Source organism: Dioscorea cayenensis, chromosome 10, assembly GCF_009730915.1.
Source record: "Dioscorea cayenensis subsp. rotundata cultivar TDr96_F1 chromosome 10, TDr96_F1_v2_PseudoChromosome.rev07_lg8_w22 25.fasta, whole genome shotgun sequence".
Classification (NCBI taxonomy): Eukaryota; Viridiplantae; Streptophyta; class Magnoliopsida; order Dioscoreales; family Dioscoreaceae; genus Dioscorea; species Dioscorea cayenensis.
The window spans coordinates 14930158-14940121 of record NC_052480.1 but is presented as its reverse complement, the minus strand read 5'-3'; the positions used below and the strand labels follow the sequence as shown (position 1 = coordinate 14940121).

General features: G+C 40.9%; 1 pseudogene; it reads right to left on the bottom strand.

Annotated features, from left to right (window-relative positions):
• Nucleotides 1–8818: 8818 nt before the first annotated feature.
• On the bottom strand, nucleotides 8819–9759 carry LOC120270116 (annotated as a pseudogene).
• Nucleotides 9760–9964: the final 205 nt, after the last annotated feature.

Below are 9964 nucleotides of genomic sequence, written 5' to 3'. Positions count from 1 at the left end.
ATTGACTTGAATCTTCTTGGAAGTTGGCACACATCTCCACGTTTATAAACTGCTCTCGTGTCTTGATCCTTGAATTGAATAAGAACTCCCAACATTGTGTCTTTATAGCCTATCTTTGCTTGCTTTTTACTCTTCAAGGCATTCACAACCTATATGCATAAAAGAACACCAAATACACAATATGAGACATAAACCACAGTAAAAATGATGCTCAATGCATGTAAAACATATATAAAAATATGTCTACTCAAGCACTTATCAAGGAGCACAAGGGCAGTCACACTCGAGCATTCCGACTTATGCACATATAATAAGAGCTCCACCAACTTGTCTATCATTGAAGAAGCAAGTGATCCACGACGTGAACGTGTGTCCGTTTGCATTACCCCGATGAAAGCATTGATTCAGGAAGCTATTCAGGACGAGAAAACAGGAAATCAGAGAACCCACACGGGCGTGTGGAAATTATACACGCCCGTGTGGAAATTCCACATGGGCGTGTGAAAGATCCACAGGCCCGTGTAGTCGCCCGATTCCAGCCCTATTTAAAGTCGATTCAGCCCCGATTTCGGCATTCTTTTCTCCATTTGTTCGATAACTTGAGAGAGGAATTCGGCTAGGGTTTTGAGGGGTATTGGCTAGGGTTTTGGAGAGGTTCTACAGCTCCGACATTGTCATTCCTTAGGAAGAAGGTTGGTAGGGGAGCTTCCGTCGAGGCGTATCCTTTACCGGACGAGGGAATCCTTGGACGACGAGTAGAGGACTCTCCACAAGACCATCGACACGACCATTGACGGGGTTTTCCTATAGATTCATTACTTTTACATTCTATTTCTTTGATTGTACTTAGCTCCATGGAGAGCTAAACCCCTAGTGGGTACTTCGGTATTTGTGAACCCTAGGATGTATTCGTTTCATTGAATCTCTTTATTATGCTTTCAATTAATTGATGTTTATTATGAGTTCCAACCTTGAATGCTTGATTGTATGAACATTTCCCCTAGAGTGACACTAGGGTTGAGAGTTCTTGTAGGTAACCTTGTGAGTGAGTGACACACCATGAGTGTTAGACAAAACTATGTTGGAGAGGGTTGAGAGGGTGAGTCGAGAGGTACAGGAGCGTCCCCTTTTCCCTCAGACGTGATAGATTCTACCTCCATTCCTCGAGATCTTTGCGGCCATAATAGAGTGAATGGTCTAAGGGATGAACTTCCGCTGGGGCTTAGTTGCGCGTGCAACGGAGTGAAGCGTTGATGTGATCTTAGTATTGAGGGCTTAATCGTGGTTAGGGACCTTCCACCTGGACCAAAGGGTTAGGTCTATATTTAGGAAGAGATTTATCATTTGGAATCCCTAGAGCTCATTGCAACTCTATGCGAGTGCGAGGTGTTGAGATTGTTCGATTTCTCCTACGGGACATGTATAGAGTTAGGCATAGTTGACCTTAGATTTGGGACTATGTAATGAAGGATTTCCATGACTCACTATTGCATTGATTAGGAAGCATAATAGAGGATTCTTGCACTTGAAGCGATCATCCTAGGCGGAGCATTATCCGAGTACCGAGTAGCCCATCTTTATCGATTGCCTTACCTTCTCCTTCACTCGTGCTCTTTCACTTGTTGCTTTTACCTTTGAGAATTGAATCATTGTCACACTTATCACTATTGATCTTTCACATTCCTAAGAAGCGAATTAAGTGTTTTTTATTCCCTACTCCCTGTGGATTCGATACCCTCTCATTCGGGATTATTACTGATAAGTACTTGTGCGATATGAATGCGAACCGTTCATTCCTTATGTTGAGCATTACTTTTCTTGGGTTTTTACACTAATATGTGTGTTTTCATGTTACTTTTATGCAGGTAGGGTTGTGAGGCTGAGTATGAAGGAAAGAAGCCAATGTGGATAACAATGTACCGATTTTGGAGGAAATCTTGCTAAGGTTCAAACGCGAAGACATAGGTCGATGTGAGATGCTAGAGTGTGTGCCAACCTCCTCGTATTCGAGTTTGCCACATCCATTAGGAGGGGCATAAAGGCAGTCACAGTTGAGCATTCTGACCTATGCACATAGAACAAGAGCTTCACCAACGTGCCTATCATTGAAGAAGCAAGTGATCCACGACGTGAACGTGTGCCCATTTGCCTTACTCCGATGAAAGTATGGATTCGGGAAGCTATTCAAGGCGGATATCGTAGCAGGTACTGTAGCAAATCAATGTAGCAGTTACTGTTCACAGTCGGCCGAAAATCACAGTTTCAGAGAATCCACACGGGCGTGTGGAAATTACCCATGCCTGTGTGGAAATTCCGCACGGGCGCGTGAAGCATCCACACTCGTGTAGTCACCCGATTCCAGCCCTATTTAAAGCCGAATCAACCCCGATTTTGGTGTTCTTTTCTCCATCTTTTCCCCAACTTGAGAGAGGGTTTTGGCTAGGGTTTCAGGGGGTATTGGCCAAGGTTTTGGAGAGATTCTACAGCTCCAACATCATCATTCCTTAGGAAAAAGGTTGGTAGGGGAGCTTCCGTCGAGGCGTATCCTATACCGAACGAAGGAATCCTTGGACGACGAGTAGAGGACTTTCCACAAGACCATCGACACGACTATCGAGGGGGTTTCTTTATGGATTCATTGCTTTTACATTCTATTTCCTTGATTGTACTTAGCTCCATGGAGAGCTAAACCCCTAGTGGGTACTCGGGTATTGTGAACCCTAGGATGTATTTGTTTCTTTGAACCTCTTTATTATGCTTTCAATAAATTGATGTTTATTATGAGTTCCAACCTTGAATGCTTGATTGTATGAACATTTCTCCTAGAGTGACACTAGGGTTGAGAGTTCTTGTTGGTAACCTTATGAGTGAGTGACACACCACGAGCGTTAGACAAAGCTAGGTTGGAGAGGGTTGAGAGGGTGTGTCGAGAGGTACAGGAGCGTCCCCTTTCCCCTCCGGCATGATAGATTCAACCTCCGTTCCTCGAGTTCTTTGCGACCATAATAGAGTGAATGGTTTAAGAGATGAACTTCTGTTGGGGCTTAGTTGCGCGTGCAACGGAGTGAAGCGTTTAGGTGATCTTAGTATCTATGGCTCAATTGTGGTTAGGGACCTTCCACCTGGACCAAAGGGTTAGGTATATAATTAGGAAGAGATTTATCACTTGGAATCCCTAGAGCTCATTACAACTCTATGCGAGTGCGAGGTGTTGAGATTGTTCGATTTCTCCTCCGGGACATGTATAAAGTTAGGCATAGTTGACCTTAGATTTGGGACTATGTAATTAAGGATTTCCACGACTCACCATTGCATTGATTAGGAAGCATAATAGAGGGTTCTTGCACTTGAAATAATTATCCTAGGTGGAGCATTATCCGGGTACCCGATCTTTATCGATTGCCTTACCCCCTTCTTTACTTTTGCTCTCTTACTTGTTGCTTTTACTGTTGAGAATTGAATCATTGTCACACTCATTATCATTGATCTTTTACATAGCTAAGAATCGAATTAAGTATTTTTATTCCCTATTCCCTGTGTATTCGATACCCGCTCACCCGGGATTATTACTTCGACAAACCCGTGCACTTGCGGGATATACGCAAGGGGACCTTCTCAATTACTTTGACAAACCCGTGCACTTACGGGATATACGCAAGGGGACCTTGTCAATTGACTATAGGAAATTGAATGATGCTACTTGGAAGGATGATTTCCTGCTACCATTTATTGATCAGATGCTTGAGAGGCATTCTTGGCACTCCTACTACTGATTTTTGGATGGTTTTTCTGGGTATTTCCAAATTCCTATTTGATGTGAACTCATCTAAAAGCGCACGGAGTCATCAAGTAATACCTCTCGTGCGAGCACGAGAGGGTCCTATTCCCTGGGCCCAATTATCTACCCTTACTTCCTCTTCGCGTATTGTCTAGCCGAAAGATTTGAAGGGTTTCTCTAATTAATTAATTAAAATAAAAGAACTACAAGTGGAGTCTAAAACAAGGCAAGGGTATAAAATCAGGGGAAAAAAATTGTCACGGTTGTGTATTCCCTAGGGCTACTAAAGTGCAAAGGATGCTAAGAATGTCATGCAATTGAAGGTTTGGACCTAGAGATTTTCTAAATTAGATCAACCCAATGGTCACGGCAATTGACCCCTAATCAGGTACAAGTATTGATACGGAATTTCTTCTAATCAAATCCTTGTACGATTACATTAGCAAGGGGGAAATCTATAATTACAGCCGGAACACAACTTTGTCTAGCACTAATGTTGGAGGGGTACAGAATACCCGATGGTTACGGCGTATTCGTACATGAATCCCTTCCAAAAGTGTTGTCTCTTGTACAACGGCGATGGTCACACTACCAAGTACAACCTAGAAGTTGGTTTACAGAGTTCTCATGTAAGCAACACATCAAATGCACCAAGAATGAATCACAAACACACAACAATTGCAATAGACATAATTAAATCATCCAAATACACAAGTTCACCCCAAGGTTCACCGGCATCTAGTGACCTTGGGGTCTACTCGTCCATGCAAGAAAATACAAACAATAGGTCCAGGAAAACAACTACAAATGGCATAAGAAAACTCCCTCAAACAATGGAAGTAAGATGACAAGCCAAGTTAGGAGGAAAGCTTCCACGGATGCCACGATTGATGCGGCTTCCCTCGTCGTCTACAAGCTCCCAAAGAAGAAATCGATGAAGATCTAGCCAAACCAAGCTTCTCCCTTTGGTTCCCTTCTCCAAAACATGTGATCTTGCCTACTTAGAACTGGTGGAAGTCGGCTCAAAGAACTCCCCAAAAAGCGTTCTCCAAAAACGTCCCAATTTTGCCCTAGAAATTCAGTCCAATATATATTCTGCAGGTCCATATGGGCTCCATGCGGGCGCATGGATGGGCCCATGAAGCTCACTGCCATTTTGCCAGAAAAAGTGTCGATGCTATAATACTCAGCTACAGTGTTTCTGCTGCAGCATTTATGCTACAGTAAGTGAGAGTTATGAAATACCAGCAAACCTCATGGGCACTTATGTGGGCGCATGGACCCCGTGAAGCTCACAGCCGAATGCTTGCTACAGTGCCAACACCCCAAAAATTCCCTTTTCGGTGTCGAATTTGTCCAATTTGCATTTTTGAGCTTCGTTCTGCTCATTTAAGATCTGCAACACCGAAATAACCAATTTAGACTTAAACGAGCATTAATTCATTAAAATATACACAAATAATACAAGATTAGTACATATAAAATATGTACATTTAGACGTTTATCACTATTGCTTCTGAAGACCAGGAAAAGACCACATTCACATGTCTATATAGGACATTTGCTTATCGCCGAATGCTATTTGGCCTATGTAATGCCCCTAGCACCTTTCAAATATGCATGATGGCAATTTTTGAAGACATGGTGGAAGACTTTATGAACGTGTTCATGGATGATTTTTCTGTATTCGGTGACTCATTTGAGCTGTGTCTCAAGAATCTAAGACATGTTCTCACCCGGTGCGAGGAAACCAACCTCGTTCTAAGTTGGGAGAAATGTGGTTCAAGAATGGATAGTCAAGGGTCACAAGATCTCCAAAGAGGGAATTGAGGTAGATAAAGCAAAGATCTCCATAATAGAGAAGTTTCCTTCCTACCTCTGTGAAAGCCATCAGGAGTTTTCTAGGACATGAAGGTTTTTATAGAAGATTCATCAGAGACTTCACAAAAATTGCAAGACCCTTAACAAAATTGTTAAAAAAAGATGTTCCATTCAAGTTTGATGATGATTGCATGGAAGCTTTTGTCATGCTTAAGGAGAAGCTAACTTAAGCACCTATAATAATAGGTCCAGATTGGAATTCCCCATTTGAACTGATGTATGATGCAAGCGATTTTGCAATGGGTGCAGTCCCTAGCACCTTGACCCCATAGCAAGCTTACCAAGTATTGTGCGGATAGGGGCAGTATGAACCGGGAGTGTCCAAGGCCACATGTTTGTCTAGGCTGAGCTACAGGTATTTATTCACCGTCCTTAGCAGGTCTGTGGATAGCTGAGGTGACAACACTAGTGTTTTGAGCCGGCAGGGGTTACTTCATTTGTATTCCATGGTTAGGTCTGTGCCCATTCATCTGGGGTACGTTGTGGCGGACTATAAGTGATACCAGGGCCAGAGCGGGAGAGTAAGAATATTATTTGCTAGTCCCTACATCACTAGACTTATTCTGGGGATGGGTTTCAGCGATGCTATTCGGGACGCCGATCAGACAGTTATTCCTTCTCCGCTTGGACAAGATACTCTCAGTATGATGGGAGTGGTGCATAGATATGGGCCTGGAGCTTACATTTTGGCCACATCCACCACTGAGAACACCGACGGTGGCAGGGATGCAGCGGAGGGTTCCGCACCAATGGAGACCGAGACCTCAGGGCGCGAGGTTACCCTATCCCGAGCCTACGAGCACATTGTGAGGCTCGAGAGCACCGTGAGTGTATTGTGGTATGAGATCATCGAGATTCGGGCGATATAGTTAGCAAAGTATACCGATATGATTGCCATTTTGATTTCTTACGACAGCTATTGATTGGCAGACCTCTAGCTCCTCCAGCATCCCCATCACCTGATCCACCAGCACTCTTTGATCTATCACCAGCAGCAGCAGTGGAGGAGCCAAAAGCTGCTGACACCGACACTTGACTTTTTTTCTACGTTTTTATTACTTCCGTATTTTATTTTGAGCTTGTATACTTAGAAAGGACTTTCTTTCGGTGTTTATTCTCATTTTGTTATCTTGAGTTGTGTGGGATCGAAAATATGCATCCGACATCATGAAAAGATACCAGACGATATATCGAAGCACAAATATCGTATTTGTTTTGTATGGGTTCTTTCATTCCTAATAGAGGCAAGCCTCTATTATTAATTACCCTAGATTAGAAATCTTAGGAACCTCCGATTAAGGGCAAAAGTACAAGTAACAGCGAAAAGATTTGCAAATTTATTATATAAACATATTTATTACATCACTTATATATATATATATATGTATATATATATATATATATATATATATATATATATTTTTTATATCATCGCCGCTTTCAGTGCCTTTGTCACCGCATTGCTCGCTCTCATAGTCGTCTTTGAAATAAATATTTCATGCCCGCTTTAAAATGAGGCACCGTCGCTCGTGCTTTTATCATCGCATTACGTCACCGCATATGCCTTATTGCCATTTTTTTAGATCTCGTTATTGTCTTGAGATTCGCTCATCGCTTGTGCTTTGTCGTGACATTGCATATTTCATTATCATTTTTTTGAAATGTCTTTCTCACTCACGGTCTTGGGAGAGAAATATATATCTCGCTTTCCATCCTTCGGGAATGGAACATTCTTATTATGTTTTTTTGGACCGAGTGATTTTTGTTATTGCGCTATGCGTGGCTTATTGCCGTCTTGAAATGAATAAGTCACTACTATCTATGCCTTATCATCGCATTACATGCTTTCTTTGTCAGTATGCGATAGGCATCTCATTATCGCTTTGAAATTTATTACTGCCTTTGGGTTGAAAATTTTAATCATTGATTAACCCTTGATGCTACTTTGGATATAAGGAAATGTTGTTCAACATCGAACAATATCCGTACTTGTATTCTTTTCTCTTATGGTAGGCCCGCACTCGGGATGTATTCTCATATACATGGTGATGCATTCTGCCACACATGTATGCATGCCTTCTCATTGTATATATATATTTGCATGCTTCCTCATGAATTTGCATGCAAACTCTTCATCATTCATCATTTTATTCCTTACATATATGTCTTTTTTTCATGATGGGCCCACTATATATATTCCATATTTTTATTTCTCATCTCATAAACGTAGGCATTTTTGCTATTATTATTGTTATTATTTTTTGCTTTCATGCACATATATATATATATATATATTTATTTTTTAACAGTGGCCAACTCTTTATGCATGTCTACCTATTTAAATGCCCATATGACATGTTTTCTCAAATATATTTAATACTTCTCATTTTATTTTATTTTTTTGCATCATTTCCCATTTTTTGTTTGCGTCCTTCTCATTATTTCATTCATCACTTTTTATATGCCGTGCATGTATGCATGCTTCATCATCATTGTTTTTTTCTCATTATATATATTTGTTGCCATGAACATGTGCATGCATATAACAATAATAATTTTTTTATTATTATTCTTTTTTTATCATTATTATTATTATTTTTCATATATCTTCCCATGCATGCATGTTTCAAGACTATAGTATGCGATATTTTATATGCATGCATGGCACGTGATCATGGGTTTCTAAATATATATTTTATATATTTTTTTCTTTATTATTTTTTTGTATTATTATTATTATTTTTTTATTTATTTTCTTTTAAACCTGGAACCATGTTCATTAGCGGTGGGCCCGCCTCTTTAAGTCATGAACATGCATTCAATTTTTTTTAAGTACGTATATATGCACGAATTCTCTTTTTTTCCTTTTTATGCGTGCAGGATTCATTTTTTTTTTTATGCATTCATCATGCATATATATACTGACATAATATTGCCAACTGTGGTTTTTGCGGACGCTAAAGGTGAATTTGTTTGGTCTTCTATTTATGAGGAATAAGTAACAATGTTCAGAGATTTGACAATGCCTTATTTGTTTTTGTCTGAATATAACCATTAATTCTCATCTAAAGCAGCCTACAATCGTGAGATAAAACCAATTTATTTGGTCTTGTCCATGTGATCGAACCGGATCAACCACATGGTTGTTGTAACCCCATTCATTGTCATATTGTGGGACAAATTTGAGAAAATTTTTTATTCAAGGCAATTCCATTTCCAACCTTAGCATCAAAGATGCTTGACCCGCTATCACCAATCGAAATCAATAGAAACCAAGTCATTATCAATATAACCCAATATACCTTTAATTTTTCCCTCAGATTCTTCCCTTGATTGCAGCCTTTGACTTCATCATATGCAGCTGACTTCTCAAGCCTTGATATGAGATCCACATGCCATTCTTGTCAATTTTTTCCATTCAAGCGAGGAGCATCTCACCAAGAGCTTTTTGCAAGCACCCGTGTTGCTAGGAATAATGTTAAAAACTAGCAATTCTTCCACCTCTCCAGGGCCCCTTGGCGATGGCCCATCAACGCTTTTTATATGGGTGTAATTAGTGCACTGTGGTCATCAAAACCCTCAACAATGCCAAATCTATCATGAATGACCTTTGCCAATGGTGCAAGGCAATTAGCGGTACAGCTAGCATTAGAAACAATATCGATGTCTGCCTTGTACTCGTACTCATTCACACCAATGACAAACATAGGGGCATCCTTGCTAAGAGCAGAGATAATAACCTTCTTCGCACCACCCTTCAGATGTGCTGTAGCCTTGTCTTTATCTGTGAAAACACCAGTGGATTCCATAACATAATCAGCACCGGCTTTGCCCCAAGAAATCTCCTCAGGGTTCCTAACACCAAACACAGTGACCTCCTTCTCACCAAAGACAAGGGTCTTTAAATCCTTCATTTTGATCTCATGATGCTTCCATTAGCCATGCACACCATCGTACTTAAACATGTAGGTCATGTAATCAGTGGTGATGAAGGGATCATTGACGGCCACAAGGTCCACATCTTCGCTCTGGAGAGCTACCCTTGCCACCAATCACCCGATCTTTCCAAATTCATTGATGCCGATCTTGATCTTTCCCATTGAAATCTGAGAAAATAAGTCGCGTGAAAGAAAAGCTGAGATCGATCCATGATCCGGCAGATGACGGCAACGAGTAGGGCGGCGGCATGCTTTGGCGGCATTATCTCACTTTATCCAAGCATGCCGCGTGGTGAATCATGGCAAGAATAGCAAGAATCGGCCATGAGCATGACAGCATCGATGGCAAACATGTCCCGATAGACTG